At 47.3% G+C, this 18,874-nt stretch overlaps 1 protein-coding gene across 6 annotated transcripts in view; it reads right to left on the reverse strand.

Moving 5' to 3' along the window:
- Window positions 1-18,874, reverse strand: part of LOC147249295 (homeobox protein PKNOX2-like) — a 99,998-nt gene that overhangs the window by 34,276 nt on the left and 46,848 nt on the right. Inside the window, exon 1 of one of the 6 annotated variants that reach the window (XM_086226296.1) lies at window positions 15,323-15,477. The exons of the other annotated variants lie outside the window; for them this stretch is intronic. The gene's annotated coding sequence lies outside the window, so the exon portion shown is untranslated. Of the gene's footprint in view, window positions 1-15,322; window positions 15,478-18,874 lie in introns of those variants that run through there. 6 annotated transcript variants of the gene reach the window in all.

The raw sequence follows: 18,874 nt of genomic DNA on the forward strand, positions 1-18,874 counted from the left end.
ACCTTGGTCGTCTCCGTGTGTTGACTGCTGCTGTTGTTGTTACTCTGTTACCAAGCCAATCAAAAGGGCTAATTAGGGCTGTTGTCAGTGGGCTAATTGCTATTGGCTGGACCCCACAGGGCTGAGGGCTTTACCCCGCGGAACGATGCTGTAACCATCACCCCCACTGAAGGAGATAATTGGTTCAGGGCGATGTTATGCACTCACACACACACACACACACACACACACACACACAGACCCCCTGCCATCACCTCAACTTACTATAGGCAAGCACAGCAGGAGTGGCGTCCTGAAGCTACGTATAACCTATGTGTATGAGCTTCATGAAAATGTCCTGTAAATTAACCGTGTGACCACAGGGCTGGTTTGAGACGAGTGAGAGCAAATAAAGCCTGCACGCTTTTTAGAACAACACAACTTTCATTCTCTTACAGGCACAATGTCAAACCTCTAATTATTTCTTTAAAGTGCAAATGTTGGCTGCATGGGTAACTAAAGAGGGAGGCCTCACGGCCCCCCACCCCCACCCCGCCCCCACCCACAGGGTCATTACTAGCTTATGAGACAGTGAAACAGAACTGGAAAATCAGAGCAAAATATCTGCACAGCCAAGACTGCTCAGAGGGAGCAGAGGTGTTGAGTAAACACACCTGACCTCCAAGGATCCGCATTATCAGTTCCTTCTGAGCCACGCCGGGTCTTTGGTAGCAGGACCCGTCTGTGCGGAGGAGCCAGGCACACCACAGCCCCCTCTGGTTTTAAGAAGCACCTTTTTAAACAAGCTTTTATTTAGGTCTTATTACTTGCTCTGTGTATTTAACAACTGTTAATTTTATTCCAACATATCGTTTTTTTTATGTGTTGTTATAAAGTACTTTGTCACAATGTTGGTGCTGCACAAAACAGTGATTATTATTACTATCCAAGGATCTACATCAGGGAATAACATAAAAAAATCAAATATCATCAATGCCCTGACTCAGGGTGCCCAGGAAGCGCAGCGGCTCCCTGACAAGGGGCCGCTGGTTCGATTCCTCGTGCTGCCTCCAGCTTTGTTAAAGTTGCAGCCGAAAACTCCGCGTGACGGAGGAGGCAAAGGGCAGGAGCCTTGGAGGGTGAACTGGCAACGTGTAATTTTCAAAGAAAGAAATCCTGAAGGGCAGGCGAAGAGCGAAGGCATCAGTCAGGGTGATGTGACATCAGATCCTGATCAATTCCAAAATCAACTGTGCCTCAGTCTAAATTCTATCCTGCTAAATTTCATCAAAATCCATCCTCAACTTTCTGAGTTGTAATAAATGTTACCCAATAAATTACACTGAATACTGCAGACACAGGAGTACAAGAACATCATAGTGAGTGTTTATCAGTAGGCTGGTTAATACTGGGAAGGCCTGCTCCTCCCATCGTCCCTCCATCTGGGTTTTGAGATCAAAGAGTGAAAAGACTCTTCGGAGAATGTTTGTGCCAGACAGGAAGTGATGGGAACATCTCACCCGTCTCTTCCGAATCAGGACAACACACGAGAGACGTTCCCCGCCGGTGAGCTCGTCTCTCAGTGAGACCCAGACCCCAGCGATGCCTCCGTCCGGTGGAATCAAAGCCAGGACGACTGGCTGCTTGATGTGAGCGGCACCAACACGTCAGACGGCGGTTTGGTTTCACTGGCATGTTCTAGTTCAGGGTTTAGCTGCGTGTTTGATCCTGTTATCATGTGTGTTGTGTTTGCGTGTGTATTGACTGCAGCATGAAATGTGCATGACTGTTTGCAATATTAACACTTGTTTGTGTGCCATGTGCATGTCTGTGCGAGTCATTTTGTGTACTGATTGTGTCTTCGGGTTCCTGGTCTCGTTCCAACTGTTATCAGCTGAAAGGCATCTTCCCTGTTATCAGTCCTCATTTTAATTGCAAATGCAGCGAGCGTGTTAGTGATTAAATGGAAAATTGCACATTAATTGATGAGACAGAAGATAAAGCAATTCCAATTACTGCACAGTATTTTAGTCGGCCTCTCAAGTTTCGCCATCCCTCGAAGGAACAAGCCGCCAAATTTGAGCAGGCACCCATAAATATACACAGACGCATGACATGTGCACAGACACATGCCACCGGCCGCTGAATACTCAACAACCCAGGAGAGCGCTGAAAAACCCCAGCAGACAAGGCTCTTATTTCCTTCCCTCCCTCCATCTTCTCCCTCTTCCCCTGTTCAGGGTGGTGGGGGTGGAGCCTATCCCAGCAGCCTTCCCCCTGGACAGGTCACCAGTCCATGGCAGGGCCAACACATAGAGACAGACAACCATTGGCTCTCCCAGCCACGCCTACGGTCAATTTAGAGTCTGGATTAACCTGGTCCCTCTTGATGTCTTTGGACTGTGGAGGAAGCTGGAGTACCAGAGAGAACCCAGCAGGAACAGGGAGAACATGGAGACTCACCCAGAAAGACCCCGTGCTGCAGCCGGGGCTCCACCCACAACCTTCTTGATGGGGGGCCACAGTGAGGACCACTGCTCCACCGGGCCGCCGACTCTTAATTCCTCCAGCAGAATTAAACTTCAGTCCATGTCAGAGAGGAGGCGATAATCACGTGGCAGCGACTCTCTCTCACTCAAAGGTGAACACAAGAAGTAGAACAATCCGTTTGGAGGACAAATGACATGTTTGTTCCTCAACAAAGGCCTTTGAATTATTACAGAGTTCATAATGCATATCAATTGAAAAGTGCCTGTAGTCGCAATCAAAATTCAATAACAAGCATAAAATGGAAAATGAGAAGTAGGCATAAAATTATTCGAAGAAACATCAAAGGGTTGTGTGCTTTTGGATTGGAGGCTCTCACACTCCTCTTTTGGTTTCTGTGCTGTAAGAAATGCCTCTGTTCAGCATTCAGGTTTCTGACAATTCCCAGGTGGAGACGGGCTTCTGCTGCACTTGCATCCCGTCTACCACTGGCGCTGATGTGGTAAACGGGATCCGGTCACATGGTTGGATCACTGCCTCTGGCCGCCCCACTTCAGCCCCAAGCTGCTTCGCCATGAAGGTGAATATTATGTACCGAGTTGTAGCGACCCAGGAAAGTTCCCCTGCCATAGATTTAACATCATCAACATTCATCTTGACAGGTGTTTTGCATCAGTTTATTAAAAGATCTCTCATATCGGATCATCAACACATGTCGAGACTGACAAAGTAGTCAACCGAGGTGTCATGTGATGCCTGGAGTTGACTCACAAGTGACTGAAATAACCAGGATGGAGACGGCTGTCTAACGCGATGCTGATAACAACCAGCTCCCTCTGAATGCATCACGGTGGGACAGAACAACCAGCTCCCCCTGAATGCAACACGGTGGGACAGAACAACCAGCTCCCCCTGAATGCAACATGGTGGGACAGAACAACCAGCTCCCCCTGAATGCATCACGGTGGGACAGAACAACCAGCTCCCCCTGAATGCATCACGGTGGGACAGAACAACCAGCTCCCCCTGAATGCATCACGGTGGGACAGAACAACCAGCTCCCCCTGAATGCATCACGGTGGGACAGAACAACCAGCTCCCCCTGAATGCATCACGGTGGGACAGCTCACCTGCCTCAGCCTCTTTATGGTGAGAAACTGTCCTTTTTTTCCAAATACTATAAACAAACAAATTCACTAACAAGACGAACAAAAATCCAGCTGCAAACAGGTGTTACCTCAATGTTTCAAGAGTTACAGAACAAGTTTGGCTCAAATGACTCTTAGGGTGACGGAGGAATTGTAGGAGGGTACGGGGTTAAAGGTCAAGGTCATCATCACTAGCGATGCCTGTCACTGTCTGTCTCAGTCTCATCAACGCAATATTTCAGGAACCCTTGAGGGACAGTCTCAACATTTGTCACATGCCTCGATGAAATGAAGAGGACCGCCTGTTGTTCCTTGAGTCCTCGTCAATATCAGCGGTGATCGTACTGATGATGAGTTCAGTCCGGGCTCCCCCAGGTTTCTAGGGCTTGTTTATCTCTGTTGTTTTGTCGATCTTTCTTCCTGCTTTTGTGATATGGGAACAAAAAGAATACCATCAGCAGCTATTTTAAAGCTTTTTATCACATCATCAGAGGACAAATCCAAACCGCACGTCTGCCGCCGTTATCAGCCGACATACTTTGTTAGTCATTTTTGTATTGTTGGTTATGTTCTCCTACTCAGGCCAGATTCAGAACAGCTATGCAGCTGACGCCGGTGCAGTGATTTGTGCTCTGTAGTTTCCATGTATCTGATGGAATTGAGTGGGTTTTTGAGTGTATTTGATAACTTTGCTAGCATTCATTGCAGCTAAGCTACTGGCGTTCGGTCATCTGAGGTCTGGAGCTCCATATGATTGAAGAGGGAAGGGTAATTTGGTGTGAGTGACACCAAAGGCTGGACTGACTTCCTGTCTCCACATGATGAACGGGTCCAAGCTGATGGGGGGGGCACGGAGGAGCTATCCTTTTCACTCCCTTCCATCAAAATCTCATCTAGTCTGTCCTGTTGGTGAAGATGTTGGCCTGCGACTGTAATGAATAGCATTTGGAAGTGGCTACGTCACCTCGGTCACATACTATGCATGTTGCTGTCCTGCAAGAGAGGAAGATGAATAAATAAATCAGGCGTTTTGAATAAAAGTGGGATCTAATCATCACCTTATTGTCAGGCCTAATTTACAATGCAAACACCAGGAGGCGAAGCCTTGATGGCGTTGAGTAAAATGATGGAGGGAAGGGCAGAATGGTAATGAGATCGGGGCGGGGGGGCCCCTGTGTACACATTTGTGGTTGGGAGTCAAAACCGAAAATCGCAAAACACACAGATCAGAGCACAAACACACCTCGTACACTCGGGAGTGGGCAGGCATGCAAACACAGACATGTATATTAATCTACAAATGCCAATGCTAAAGTCAGAGCTAGCAAAGCTTCAACCAGTGTCATCCTGGTTGACTCTCCCTTACACACACACACACACACACACACACACACACACACACACACACACACACTCAAAGGCACAAGTGCATACACAGCCGCAGGCAAAGAGTCTCACTTGTGGTCTTCGGGCTCCAAATCCCCCCCCCACCCCGAGGCTACAGCGAGCTCCACACAGTGCAGTCAGTGCCCAGTCGACACTCCCAGACCACCTCATTAACCTGAGCCAGCAGCCCTCCCTCCGCCCGACTCGCTACACCCGGCTCCACACCAACCACACTTACAATTCATAGTATCATTTATTCATCTCGTCTTGATTGGACTCTTCCTCCTCCACCTCAAGGTGGATGGATTTGAAGCCTGGTCAAGGACTTCCTGTATTGTTGTGGACATAGTTAATCCCAGGCTCAGGACTGATGTTGGCTGCAAGGTTTCATCTCAGGGGTTAAAGGAAAGCGTGTGATTTCATATTTCTGCCGTGTTCTAGCTCGCTGTCAGCTCGTGTGTTGCAGGTGGAGCAGTAAGGGACACAGAGAAGAGCTGTGGGTTGATGAAAAATAAAACATCCACAGAAGAAGTGAGCACCTCTGGTGATGCCGTTCTGCTCAGATTTAGGTGTGAGGCAGCACACAGCAAGCAGGAGGCAACTCGTCTAAACAGTTGCGTTAGCGGCTGCTTTTGAGTCTTGACCACTGAATTCTGTTGCAAAAGGAGAAAGGAAAACGTATGAAAGCAAGATTTACAGCCCCTCAAAGTTCAAGTGAATCTTCATGAGGCCGGTCCTGCACCGAGGGCTCAGAGAGCAGCAGCTTTAGCAAAAGAGCTCAGCGAAACTGCCAAACTAAAAAAAGGAAAAGGGGAATTTGTGCTCCAGAGGTGCTGCCACATTTCGTGGGTTCTTCCTTGAATGAGTTATGTTCTGAAAGTAATCTATTCCAAACTACTAGTTACTGTGATTTGAAAGTGACAGTTACTGTCAGTAGTGAGTTACATTTCTTCTGCTTCTTTCACCAAAATCAGCAACAATAACGACAAACCACGCCAACATTTCAGAGGCTTTTTTTTAACTTCAGTGCAGTTTATTACCTGTAGTTGAGAGTCTCCGTGTGACCCACGGCCCTGCTTGTCAACGCGGTCTATATGGCAGCGTAGCTTATCGCTCCACTGTTAAAACACAACACTCTGTTGAGAGGCTTTTCAGGGTAAAAGCAGCTCAGCTGACACAGAGAAGCTGGTCTCTGCTGTTGTGGGTGCGTGCACTCGTCCTCCCTCACCTGCGAGCTGCATCTCTCGGTCCTAGCTCACCGTTAGCATCCTGTCCTCAGGGAACTATGATGCAGAGAGTCCTCTACTTTACTGCTCTGTGAAGAACCTCCACTTATAGCTGGCGTTGAAATATGAATAAAATTCCAGCAGGAATGTTTACTGTGTTACAGCTAAAAGTAAGAAATGAGCGTAACTGCGTTACTTTTGTTAGCGTTGCTACCAACACTGTCTGCCGGTGACGCGACCAGCATTAATGCTAGTTTCTTCTGACTTGTCCTTATCAGTTCCCAATGACATTTTATGCTTGAATTTTAAATCTATAACCTTTCCAGTGTATTCTTTCATTCTGAACTTCTTAATGAATGTCCTTCATATATTCAAATATCCCCCGCAGCCATAATGAAGACATGAGGATTTCCCCCGGGGATGACAGTTTGAAAGATTCATTGCTTTCTCTCTAACTGCTGACAATGGCTTCACTGGTCCAATCCGACAGCAATTCCTCTTGTCTTTGTATTTATGCTAATGTTTGTTTGGATATTAAGGATTCCAGTTTGATTGGGTTTCTTTCTGCTTTTAAGAATTAGAAAAAAGTAAGATAGATAGCGGTTAAAATTACAGTACAATGAAAAAAATTTTGTAATTCCCCAAAGACAGGTGGTTTGCATGCAAATAGCCTGATTAGCATAGCTAAAAGCCTGTATTATAATGAGGTGAGGTTTCCTTTTGCCTCTGAAGAGGCTGCACATTCAACACGAGACAAAGCTGAGGATAAGATTCACACTGCAGGTAAGTGATTGTACCATTAATCATCTTCAGCATCAACAAGTGATTCTCCAAAAACAACAGGATGAGGCTGTTTGTGTCAGCGCTCGTGCCTCGTCATGTGTCAGACAAAGAGAAACGTGGGATTGTAGCCATTTTAACTTGACCCTGGCTTCAGTAACACACAGCTGCTGGATGTTGATGACATCTCACATCTCAAGACATTCAAATACGCTTACATGCATTATTTACTGGGTTTTATTTGCATTGTACGTTGAGCCAAATTACCAAATGAAACGAATATATAGTGCTGATCGTTTTGTTTTTAAAAACAGCTCAGTTTTCGCCAAACATGCGGGGGGGGGGTAATCAAGAAAGATCAATTTAATGCAGCAGGCACAGCCCTCGCAGATTACTGCCGTCGTCAAGGCTGGTCTTCCTCATGCAGACGAATGCCCAGACATCTGAGTCATGTGAAAACAAGCCTCCCCTTAGCGACAGCTCAGATACACCGGTGAGGAGGTGGGCTTCCTCCCAGAGGCTGCAGTGCTTCACAGTCCTCCACTGTGGGGCATGATAGGGAGAGAACGGGCGAGAGACCGCAGCCGGACTGCTCCATTGTCCATAAAATCGCACCAACCGGCCCTGCGTCATTGCCTCGAGGAAGCACACTCTCACTCAGACACGTGCACAAATACTGGAGCGAGGCTGGGTCAGCGCCAACATGGCAACAGAAACAGCACCGACTGGAGCAGCCATGAGAGAATTATCACCTTTTGGTCTCTTGGTATTTGTTTATAAAATCTGTAGTTGTTGTTTAATGATCTTCAGATCAGTCCTTTGAAATATCAAAATCATAGGATTTATTCATCTTTGACACAAGTAGCATTCCCAGTCATTTGTGTTGCAGCACAAGATCTGGGCTCCAGCAGAGCTCCTGATTACAACCAGACCAAATGGATCACATTCTGATCGGTCATTCTGCAGGCATTGTGTGTGAAAGGTGATTTATCCATCATTTTCCAGCCTGAACTGCTACTAATGCAGGCGGCTGGGAAGACTACTTCCTGTTAGCCCTCTGCTAACTTGAATGGGGATGAAAGATTTAACTTTCCAAGTGTTCTAACACCGAATGGATCAATTTGTGATCAAGAGGTGAGGCATTTTGTGGGCGTTTAGCGACGCTGGACAAATTTCATTGGCTGTTTTTACAGCTGAAGCAGTGATAACAGACAGCGGGGCCTGTGACATCACTCCACACTCCCTGTCATATGAAGGCATTTCATTTGGCTCCACGGTCAAAGAGTGCATACGATAGCCTCTCTTTCACCCTCTGACACAGATGATGAGCTCAATTGTCCTACTTGTGATGAAGTTTTATTAATTATGACTTAATTAACAGCATCAGAGCTGCCGTTGACTACGGTCACCCACCACTGACGGGTGGACCCAGGACTGAACCAGGTTGGAGCCTGGTCTCCCTCATCCAGTACACCTCACAATGCTCTCAGCTCGAACAGCTAGCCAGACGCTGAGAGGTTTTGTTTAGCCAAGTGCGTACATCCAGCACGACACACACACACACACACACACACACACACACACACACAAACGCGCGCACAGGAGCAGCAGCTAAGCTGATAACCATCAAAACACTAAAGGAAGAAAAAAATGTGAGCTGAAATTGGAAGGGTTGAGCTGATGGAGAGGAAATGTAATCTACAAGAGTGAAGCGTCCCTGCTGAATGTGTTCCAGACACTCTGCTTTGACCCCCCCCCCCCCCCGCTCACAGCCTTTGCTGTCATGTTGCTGCTACATTCATTTTCATTGTGCAGCTTATCAGCTGCCACATCTACGAGGTTGCTTCTTTTAAATGGAAACCTCCTTCTCCATGTCACTCTGGAACAACTTAAGCACCCAACAGGACGCAGACAGACGGAGAGCGACCCCGGATGCAGGGGGGCTGACTTAACTTGAACATTTATATCGGATAGGTTACAGAGTCCAGCCTGTGCTGTAATGCAAACTTTTTAATTAACCATTCAAACGTTAGTTGTGCTGAACACATCTGGTTTATCGGCCTGGTGCTAGAACCTCTAGCTGATTCTGTGCAAAGCTGCAGTTCTCCGACTGTCTGGGCAGAATAAGCAATAGAGTGTAAGTGCCCCCCCAGCGGTGCTTCTGAAGTTCCTGCAGCTAAAGTTGGTATATTTGACTGACAAGCTAAGAGCCTCCACACAACTTACTTTCTTACTTCCCATCTGTGTGGTTCTTGTGTGCAAGTTTGTGTGACAACTTTTTTTTTACTTTAATTCCCGCATTGTAACACAAATGTCTTGAAGTTCTCCTCCTGGCGTTTTAAAAACTATCTTCCTACTTGAGTTGTGACACCATTCACAGTTTCACTCAAATGTAATCATTATACAGATGTGCAGGCTTTTCTGGTCTAAGCTAGCAACAGAAGGCTCGTGCGTTCCTAGCACCACTGCTACTGGCTTAGCTGCTCACAAGAGCTTTAATTGCTTCATTCCAACACCTGAGAAGCAGGGTGTTACACCTGGTTAAAAGTCCCAGCAGGGCTGTCGTCTCCACCAGCTCTCAAATTATCTGTTTGAAACGGACTATTGTATAATCATGTATGATCTCAGAGGTTTCTATGAAGTTAATATCCTTCACCATCTCCCAGCCAGGGAGGTAACACACAGGTGACTGCTCCTCCTTCAGTCACCACAGACAGAACCACCTGGGGATGCCTGGCAACATCCATGACAAACATTCTCCAACCAGTTCCTAAAACCATCAAACTGGTGGAGAAGGTGGAGCTTTAATGTGAAGGTGACAGGAAATGCAGCAAAGCACTGAGGCAGGCAGGTGGCGGATGGCGGCATGTGTGCGTCATGTGTTCGTGTTCAGCTTTGTTCTGGTATTTAGAGGCACGTCATCAGAGCACAAACCATAGCAAAGAGGCCACCAGACACCTGATTATTCATAGGTGCGTTCCAGCTGTGACATCACTCAAACCAGTCAGAGAGTCTGGTGTCGTTCCCTTCACAGCCCAAGGTGAACCAGGACTGATCCAGGAGGTGGAGCAGGCCTGGAAGAGGCGAAGAAGGTCTGGGGGGAGGTGGAGCAGGTCTGGGGGGAGATGGAGAAGATCTGGGAGCAGGGAGGAGGAAGAAGTGAAGCAGGCCTGGGGTACAGCAGGTCTGGAGGAGGTGGAGAAGGTCTCGGAGGAAGTAGAGCAGGCCTGGGAGGAGGTGGAGCAGCTCTGGAGGAGGTGGAGCAGGTCTAGAGGAGGTGGAGCAGGTCTGGGGGGCGGTGGAGCAGGTCTAGAGGAGGTGGAGCAGGTCTGGGGGGCGGTGGAGCAGGTCTGGAGGACGTGGAGCAGGTCTGGAGGAGGTGGAGCAGGTCTAGAGGAGGTGGAGCAGGTCTGGGGGGAGCTGGAGCAGGTCTGGGGGCAGATGACGCCTGTACTAACCCGAGCACCATGTCTGAAACTGGACCTTCTCTCTCTGTGTGATGTTCAAGTTTTCCACTTTTTGTTTCTATAAAATTCTTGTTAAAAGCAAAACAACACGTTCCAAGAATCCTGCGCCTCCTCAGGGAGGCCTCCAGGGAACCGATTCAGGTTTGGACAAACATCCACTCGGACTCTCGGCTGACCTGAAAAAGATGTCGGTGGTCAAAGGTCAAGGTCACTGTGACCTCACGTGTACATGATTTCTGTCTCGTTCTGATTAACCGATATCCCAACCCTCCACTCGGCTTCTGGTCCTGTCAGCAGATGTGTTTGTGTTCCCAGCGTGTTCTTATTTTAGAACCGGACAGCACACTTGGAAAAACATTTTTATGGAAAAAGTTTTGTGGCATTGCTAGAAGATTATGAAATAACATTCCTTTGTCTCAACATCGTGAGTTTCACAGAGTGCCGACATGCGCGGGGACGTTCCCACGACCCCCAGTATCGATACTCCTTCCATCTAAACTTTAAAGAACAATGAAAGGATATTGATCTCTTCAATCTCATAAAAAAATGTTTAATCTGCAACATCCTGGGGCTGTTTTGGAGGTATTTGTGAGCCAAGCGATCATAGAATGTTTATGTTCTTATTCCATGTGATTCAATCTTTAAAAGCGCCTCGCTAAGCGGGACACATGTAGACCAGGCCACTGTCTGGGTGCTTTGGTCGCAGGGTATCATGTGATCCAACAGGGTGGAGCCCCAGGTCGCTGTTAGCTGGCCTCTTCATCAACCTGTCAATCTGTAGCAAGGCGTTGTCAGTGAATGGCCTGATGGTTCTTGGTCTGCATCTCGCTCACCCAAAGCTGTAAGAAACACGAACCAAACGGTCCGACTGGTTCTTTGTGATTTGTTGATCAGCAGGGTTTGTGTCCAGGAGAAGAGTCAGACACGCCATGAAAGGGTCTCCATGACTGTGAGAGGGGAGGACCTTCTGAGGTCCCTGCTGGAACGCTCCTCAGGGCGGGACTGCTCCTCAGAGTCTGCTGCACCCTGCGACGTTGAAGGGTTTGCACCAACACGCCTTCTCGCTCACTGCAAGTGTCCTGCTCTCTTCAAACTTCGATTCCATCAGACATCCCAGACGGCGTGCTGGCCGTGGGGTTCATATCTGACTGTCTCAGACGTTCTCATGAAACTGCAGCAGGTCTGTTGGCAGAGCAGCAGGGTATTCAGCTCCAGCCGAATGCTCACACGCCTCCTTTCTGTTGCCCTGCATATACGCTAGCGCTGAGTGCTGAAGGCTACTTTTAGCATGCTAACAGTAGCATATCTGATCCAATACCACACAAAAACTCCACCATCAGGCTGAGATGGTTTTCCTCCAGATACTGGATACAGACACTGAAGCTGTGGTTGCATGTTTCAGCCTTCTAAGAGGTGAGAGGCTGCACTGTTGATTCAGAGTTTAGAACTTTCTGTGGATCGTGGACTTTATAGTTGGGATGCCTGTGTTGCTCACTGAGCGTGTTAACATGCACTCAATAATCTGCAATCATCTGATTTGACATGTTGACATCATGTGACATCTGAAAAAAAAAGGCTTTGTGATGCAGTCAATTGCCTGATTTCTCTACAGGACGTGAAAATCTTCCCAGTTAATTTTCTAAACATCTGCCGGGGTTTTCAACATGTCCTGGCTGACAGTATTTTGAGCAGTCTTGTGGGAGTCGTTTAGCGAGGTTTGGAAAAATAAGTTAAACATTTGTGTCATTCTTGGAGTTTGTGAGACAGCAACCAGCTTTTTTCAGCCGGTGCTCATGGACGAGTCTTCAGTTCCTCTCCATCAGCGAGCACCCAGGCTGGTGGAGGCACTGAGCAGCGTCTCTGAGTGCTGCTGCCTGTCATGTTCAGATCCGCTGTCTTCTTCAGTTTGGTTTCCAGCAGCACATCAGCACTTACATCTTCACAAATCCAATGAATCTGCATGAAAGATGATGTCAGTGTATCATTATGCATGAACTCATGTTGTCGTCATATCCAGTGGAGTTTTAGTCCTTGTGAAAACAGACACGTTTAACCAAGCCCCATTACCCAGGACTCCCTACACCCAAGGCTGCTTCCTGTAACAGCTCTGATTGGTTGACAGCCTCACGTGGTACAGCATGGGGGTGTCAAGAAAGAACAGAGCGGCCTGTTCATGTAAAACGGATAAAAACTCATAAAGAGGTTCAGTACCACGATGGATTGATTGTGCAAAGATTCCTAGAAGTCAGCGAAGGGCCGGGCTGGATTCTAACGCTCCTGAGAGGGAAACATTCCCTCTGGGTCGCACTGAGGACGAGCAGCGCTCGGCCTGCAGGAGCTATTTACTGAATCAGTCATTGCAAAATAAAGCTACAGCGAACAGCAGTTGCCCCCTTAATGTGTAACTGGAATCAGTGACTGTAATATTTACCAAAACTGCATTGGACGTGACACCCCTGCATTCCTGCCTGGCACGAACCAATTGTGAACCGTCCTCATCTCTCCCTCCTTCTCTCATCGCGTCGGCTCCTCCTTGTGCTCTCCCTTCTGTTTCTTGTTGTGTGGTGAGTTTGTATTTGAGTTCCATTCCTCTTGTCAGTCTTTGTCCAACTGTGGCTCGTTGTCTTTTTCATTTTACTAAGTTTAGTTCCGATACTCTTGGTTTGCACTTCTGTCTTGTTTTGAAATGAAACTCCGTTAATCCCAGCGTTCAGGTCCGCTTGCCTCGTCCTGTCAGAGCAGGAGCTGGTTTTCGTCCGTCAGAACTTGTCCCAGAAATTGAGACCACATTTCTTTGGTAACGTTTGAATCTCCAACACATTCACAGTCAAGGACTTTGCAGAACTCGCAACTCCACTCAAACCAGTGTTTTTTTCCAAGGCTTCTTCTTTGACCCATGATCCACGAAGCATCTCTGAAAAATGCTGAAAGATGGACAACTGAAGAGCACAAACTTTCTCATACAGCAAATGCAGATTCTGATGTTGTTCAGAGGACCGGCCCTGAGATCTAACGACTCCACATTGGCTCCAGATACATTCCTGTACCAAGTTGGGTAAAATCCGACTGGTAGTTTTCATGTGATCCTGCTAAAAGTCAGACATGGGTGAAAGCCTCCTTGGCTGAGGTACTAATATTTTCTGTTTGTCCTGGATCGGCCTTTCCAGCAAGCTGTTGAACACATGTGCAATTATCTGCAGGCCTTTAATAGAGGGAGAGAAAATCCTGGACGGTATTAGCGGCGGCGGATTCCTGGGATGCTCCGTCTATGTTTGAGGTTGAACTCCCCCGGACTCCTGTGAAGGTCTTGGAATGATCAACCCAACTGAAAATGAAGGATCACTTGAAATGGACCGAAGCATCTGCACAAGGCCCTTTTGCAGTACCACTCCCAACACACACACACACACACACACACACACACACACACACACACACACACACACACACACACACACACACACACACAAAATGAGATCAGCAGAAGGGAATATTTGAGGAGAGTGGTGGGGGATTAATGAGAAGGGGATTAGCGGGTGGGTGGCTGTGTGTGTGTGTGTGTTTGTGTATATGTGTGTGTGGGTTGTGTTAGTCACTTGAGTGTCAGCTCTGGTAGTGGAGGGAGGGAGGCGGCGGGTGGGCAGGAAAGAGTCTGCCAGACTGAAGCGAACGATGACTGGAGTGGCCGGCGTGGTGACAAGTCCGGCTCCTTGAAGACGGCGAGCATCCGGGAGAGACGAGACTCGTGCGGTCCGCTGAGGCCCGTTCAGCCTCCTTGCAGCAGTGGTCTGAGGTTGTTTTCACTGATGCTGCATCAGGACCTTGAGGTTCTTATTTAGGGCTCTCGTGTTTGTGGCAACATGAGGGACAAGCAGATGGGATCGAGAGCAGTAAGGTCCCTCCTTCCTGATACCGCTAGCACAACCAGCTAGCAGTGAGAGGATTCCAGTCCGGGGTGAGAATATCCCTCAGAACTCCAGACTGAGGCTCTGACTATAAACCAGGATAATAACAGGAATGGAGTCCTGACTCCAGTTCGTCTTTGTTGTAAAGCGTGTGCTGGAAAGGACCTGCTGGCTAGTTGCTTTTATCTGTATTTACTGCTGGTTATTTCTCAAACTTAAACCTCCTGTTCACCAAGAAACACCGGCTCAGTTAGGCACCTGCTGTCATCGCTCCACTTGTCAACAAAATTGTCAACAGAGGTTTTGATATTAGCTTGAACTGTTAAAGAGTCTCCATCACGCTATCAAGATGAGTAACTGATCCCCACATTGACACAGGCCTCCAGAAGGACCTCCCTTGTTGACCTGCTGTGTTTGGGGAGCCTCAGCTTGGCCTTTGTCAGTCCGGTGAAAGGATGAAGACCCTCCCCTCTCCCAGTCGTAACCACCGTTCTTCTCAGACAGACAGCAGCTCATATCTTCCTACTCCAGACAGCCGATGGTGCAGTCGAGGACACGGTGGGCAAAGTGGACACCTGGACGGTCCTCGAACCTCCACTACTGCTGAGGCCTCAGACACAGAGGAGGCTGGAGACGCGGGTCTGAACCCACAGACCCAGACCCAGGCCCTTCACCAGAACACCGTTGTCCCTCCTCCTCTGCATCAGGCCCAATGAGGGCTGGTTGTACAGAATTACCAGAATGCTTGACTTCCTGCCATGCTGTCTTTATTTGTTATATTTTGCCATTAAACCTGATTGAAGCTAAAAGGTTTAACAGACAAGAGTAAACTCCTGCTCGATGGGTTTAAAAAGGCACATAATTCAAGAACAATTCTGAGTCAGGCTGCGGTGACTAAAACACAGAGTAGTTGGTCGTTAGTGGATAGCATGAGATGCGTTTACCATTCAGAGACGTCTTGCTCAAGTCGTTGCTGGAACGGAGGTTCAGGTTGTGTATTGTCGTTGTCTGGGTCAGACTGTGGCTCCAAGACGTACCGTTGTATCAACGAAGTCGACATTTTTAAAATGCTAAAATTGCAAACAAGCCGGTTACCTGGTGAGACAACGTCCTTGCCTGTAAGAGGAGGCGTGTTCCTATGTGACTATGCAGCGGGGGGGAGGGGGCAGGCCCCTCTATACGTTGACCAATCACAGCAGAGTGGGCGTGGTGGGGGTGCTGAATCCAAGCGTTTCAGAGGGAAGCAGGGGAGAACAGAGGAGCACACAGACTGAGTATGTGATGATCATGGAGGGTTTATTGATCGAATCGTTCAATCAGGCCCCACTGGGGTCCACCACCGTATGAGAGCCCCAGAGATGAGCATAACAGAGCCTCTTTAAGAAGATATTTTATACACCTTCACAAAAACTTCACCACGACAAGAAATTGTGGAAAAACGGAGGGGGGCGACACTTCTTCTGCCACTAGATGGCAGTACCTGTGACCAAATCACAACTGAAGCACTTTTGCGCTACTATGGACTTTTCCTTAATTAAGTCTAAATTCTTGCTTGTGTTGTACATTGCTTTGGACAAAAGCGTCTGCTAAATGAAATTGTAGAATTGTAGAATTGTAGAAATGTAGAATTGTAGACTTGTAGAAATGTAGGATTGTAGAAAGACAAGGCAAATCATGTCAAAATTATTGGAAGGGAAGTAAAACCTTCTTTTTTGGTCTCACGCCCAAAGAATGGCCAGAAAAGACAAATATCTGTTCAGCATCCAGTTGGTGGCGGCACAAAGGCCATCACCAAACAAATGTCTCTCACCAGAGAGCCCGCCACGAACACGAGGGTGGACATCATGAGATGGAGAGGGTGACAGTGTGTGTACACTACACAGTGGATTTGTTTGTGTCAGGTAGAAAGTAGGGCTGTAATCTCCCAGTCGACTGGTCGATTTATTAGTCGATACGTTCTGGCTCGACTAAAATTCTGATTGATCAATTTTTTGCCGCGTTAATTTCATCAGGAGGAAAGTACCAAGTGCTAATGGGGGTGTTTTCAAAGCACCCCTGTTTCACAGATAACAATCTATCTTTGAACACCCCCGTGTTTTGCTATTTTGGACTCGCCCGACCTGCTAGAGACAGACAGACTGAAGAGGACTAGAAGGCCAACGTCTGGTGGTTTGATGAATGTCTATTTAGTGTTGAGGGTTTCATTCCAAGTCAGTCCTCGTCCCCCACGTCAAAGACGTCTGCAGCGTGGCAGCATTTCATGAAAACAGATCATGGAAAAAAAGGCGAATGCAAAGTTTGCCAACACCAGTTTTCATGTCACAGCTCCACTACAAACACGGCGTGTCACCTAGAAACGGTGAGCTAACGTGTCCACCTGAGGTTGCCTGTCAGTTTTGAGTACACGAACACATCAGAATTGACAGTTCAATGTTTTAGTCTCATAATTGTTTTGTTTTAATTGTAAAAATTCTTACCGTGGACTTGCCTTTTGTGTTAAAGGGTAAAGTTTTAAGGTAAAGTCTATTTGTGTCTCAGCGGCGATGCTGAGCTCCTGTGTTCAGTCTGGCTCTGTCAGGACCAACGATGGCGTCGCTCAGTTATTATAACCTGACAGAAACAATTGTCTCAATGTTCCTCAGCAGGTTTGTGCTGGTAGTTGACAGTAGAGTTTTCATGTATAAAATGAGTCAATTTTTAGTCCAAATTTGAGGGCTTCAGTCGACCAAGAATCTCTTTGGTTGATTGCAGCCCCAGCAGGAAGACACGGATGAATCACGTAGCACCGAGCAGACAGACTTGGGATGGAATGCTCCGCGTAGACGTAGACGACATATCAGAGTAAAACCACCAACCCAAACACTCGCCACATGTTGGCGTTCACGTTGTGGTTTTCTTTACTTTCGCTCTTCTTTCGAGAGCAACTCTCAGCTGGATTGAATCCAAAATGCAACTTTTATGGATGCAAATGTTTATTTCTGTCACTGAATATCAATAAAAAGAAAATTTAAAATTTTCTAATTTCTTCCACGTCTGTGACTCTTACACTGCCAGAAATGTTCAATCACTACGTGTGTTATTAGGATAATAATCTCCTCTACTGAGCAAACCTGAGTCAAATCAGGTCAGAACTTTTCAGCTCCAACCAACTCCGCATGGCTGCGTTCCTTCAGGAGGCCACATCGCGACAGTGGAGGTGATGCAGCAGGCGACTGATCCAGGATCAGGCCTGACAAGGCACACATGCTCATTTTTCCACTGAAGAACTTTGGATGGAGCTGAGGAGATGTTGCTTCTGTATTTTTGCAGATGTGTATTTGTTGGTTAGCGTTGATTGGACAACGATGTTTGCTAACTCAACAGCGCGTTGCAAAGTTACACATCGTAGTTTGACGTTGTCTTCAGTAAAAGAAAAACAACGCCACCTCTAAAAAAATACTAAAAAGTATCAAATGTCAAGAAGGACGCGGCTCATGAACCAGTCTCAACAACAGATCAGTGACGCGAGAGATTCACTGCCTCCACGTTACGGGACTCTGAGGTCTCCTTCTTGAGCCCAAAACTCCACCCGGTGCACGTGTAACCCACCTAAACCATGAAAATGTATCTCATACTAGTGCATGATTTTGTATTTGAAAGCCATCCAAAGAAAGAGAGAAATAGAAAAGGAAAGTGTGTCCTAATGGTGGATTTCTGGAAACACACGTCAGGTCACTGGATGGTCGGCGAGGTGCGCATAAAGACAAAACATCTTTGAAGAGTCGATAGAAAAAAAAGAAATATTCAGATTTCAAAAGGCTGTCTTGCATTTTTCAGCCACTTCAGCTCTGAAACTTCATCACTCAGCTTCATGCCGTGATCGACAAATCTGCAGAAAACTGATGTGTGCTCATTAAAAATGAGCTTGTTCAATAAATATTGACCTGGAAGCTCAAGATTTTCTGTCTGTACCCAACTTGTTTACATCTTAAATCTGCATCATGGAAAAATGCTGCTGCTGCGCTGGAGTACTTGTTGACACGGCACTGGATGAGAACGCGTTAAGACACGATCTCCTCACTGTTCAATGCTCCATGGACACGATCTATGTAAACGTGCTGCACGAGTGCCCCCAGAAACCATTTTTACAGATGAGCGTTCACATTTCTGCACACGCAGGAGCACGAGAGCCAAAAGGAAAGCTATCGAGCAAAGAAGTCAGACAGAAGGGAACAAACAGAATGAACTGGAGCTCGACTTGTCTGAGACGAGAAGACCAAATAATGAGGCCAACACCAGCGGTGTTTGCTGCTCTTGGCTGGACGGCCTCTGTTTGTCTAAGAGTCAGGGGGCAAAGAGAGACGGCGGCCAAATGGAATTCTTGGAAACAGCAAACAAACCCATATTAAATTTCCTCAGAAATGCCATGGGGAGAGACATGGAGGATGGACAGGGAGGTGGACAGTGGAGGAAGAGGCACCAGCCAGAGAGAGAGGGAAAGGGGAAGACATGGAAGG

The sequence above is a fragment of the Aulostomus chinensis genome, chromosome 15 (assembly GCF_037954235.1).
Source record: "Aulostomus chinensis isolate RoL2024-O1b breed Wild chromosome 15, RoL_Achi_v1.0, whole genome shotgun sequence".
Taxonomy (NCBI): Eukaryota; Metazoa; Chordata; class Actinopteri; order Syngnathiformes; family Aulostomidae; genus Aulostomus; species Aulostomus chinensis.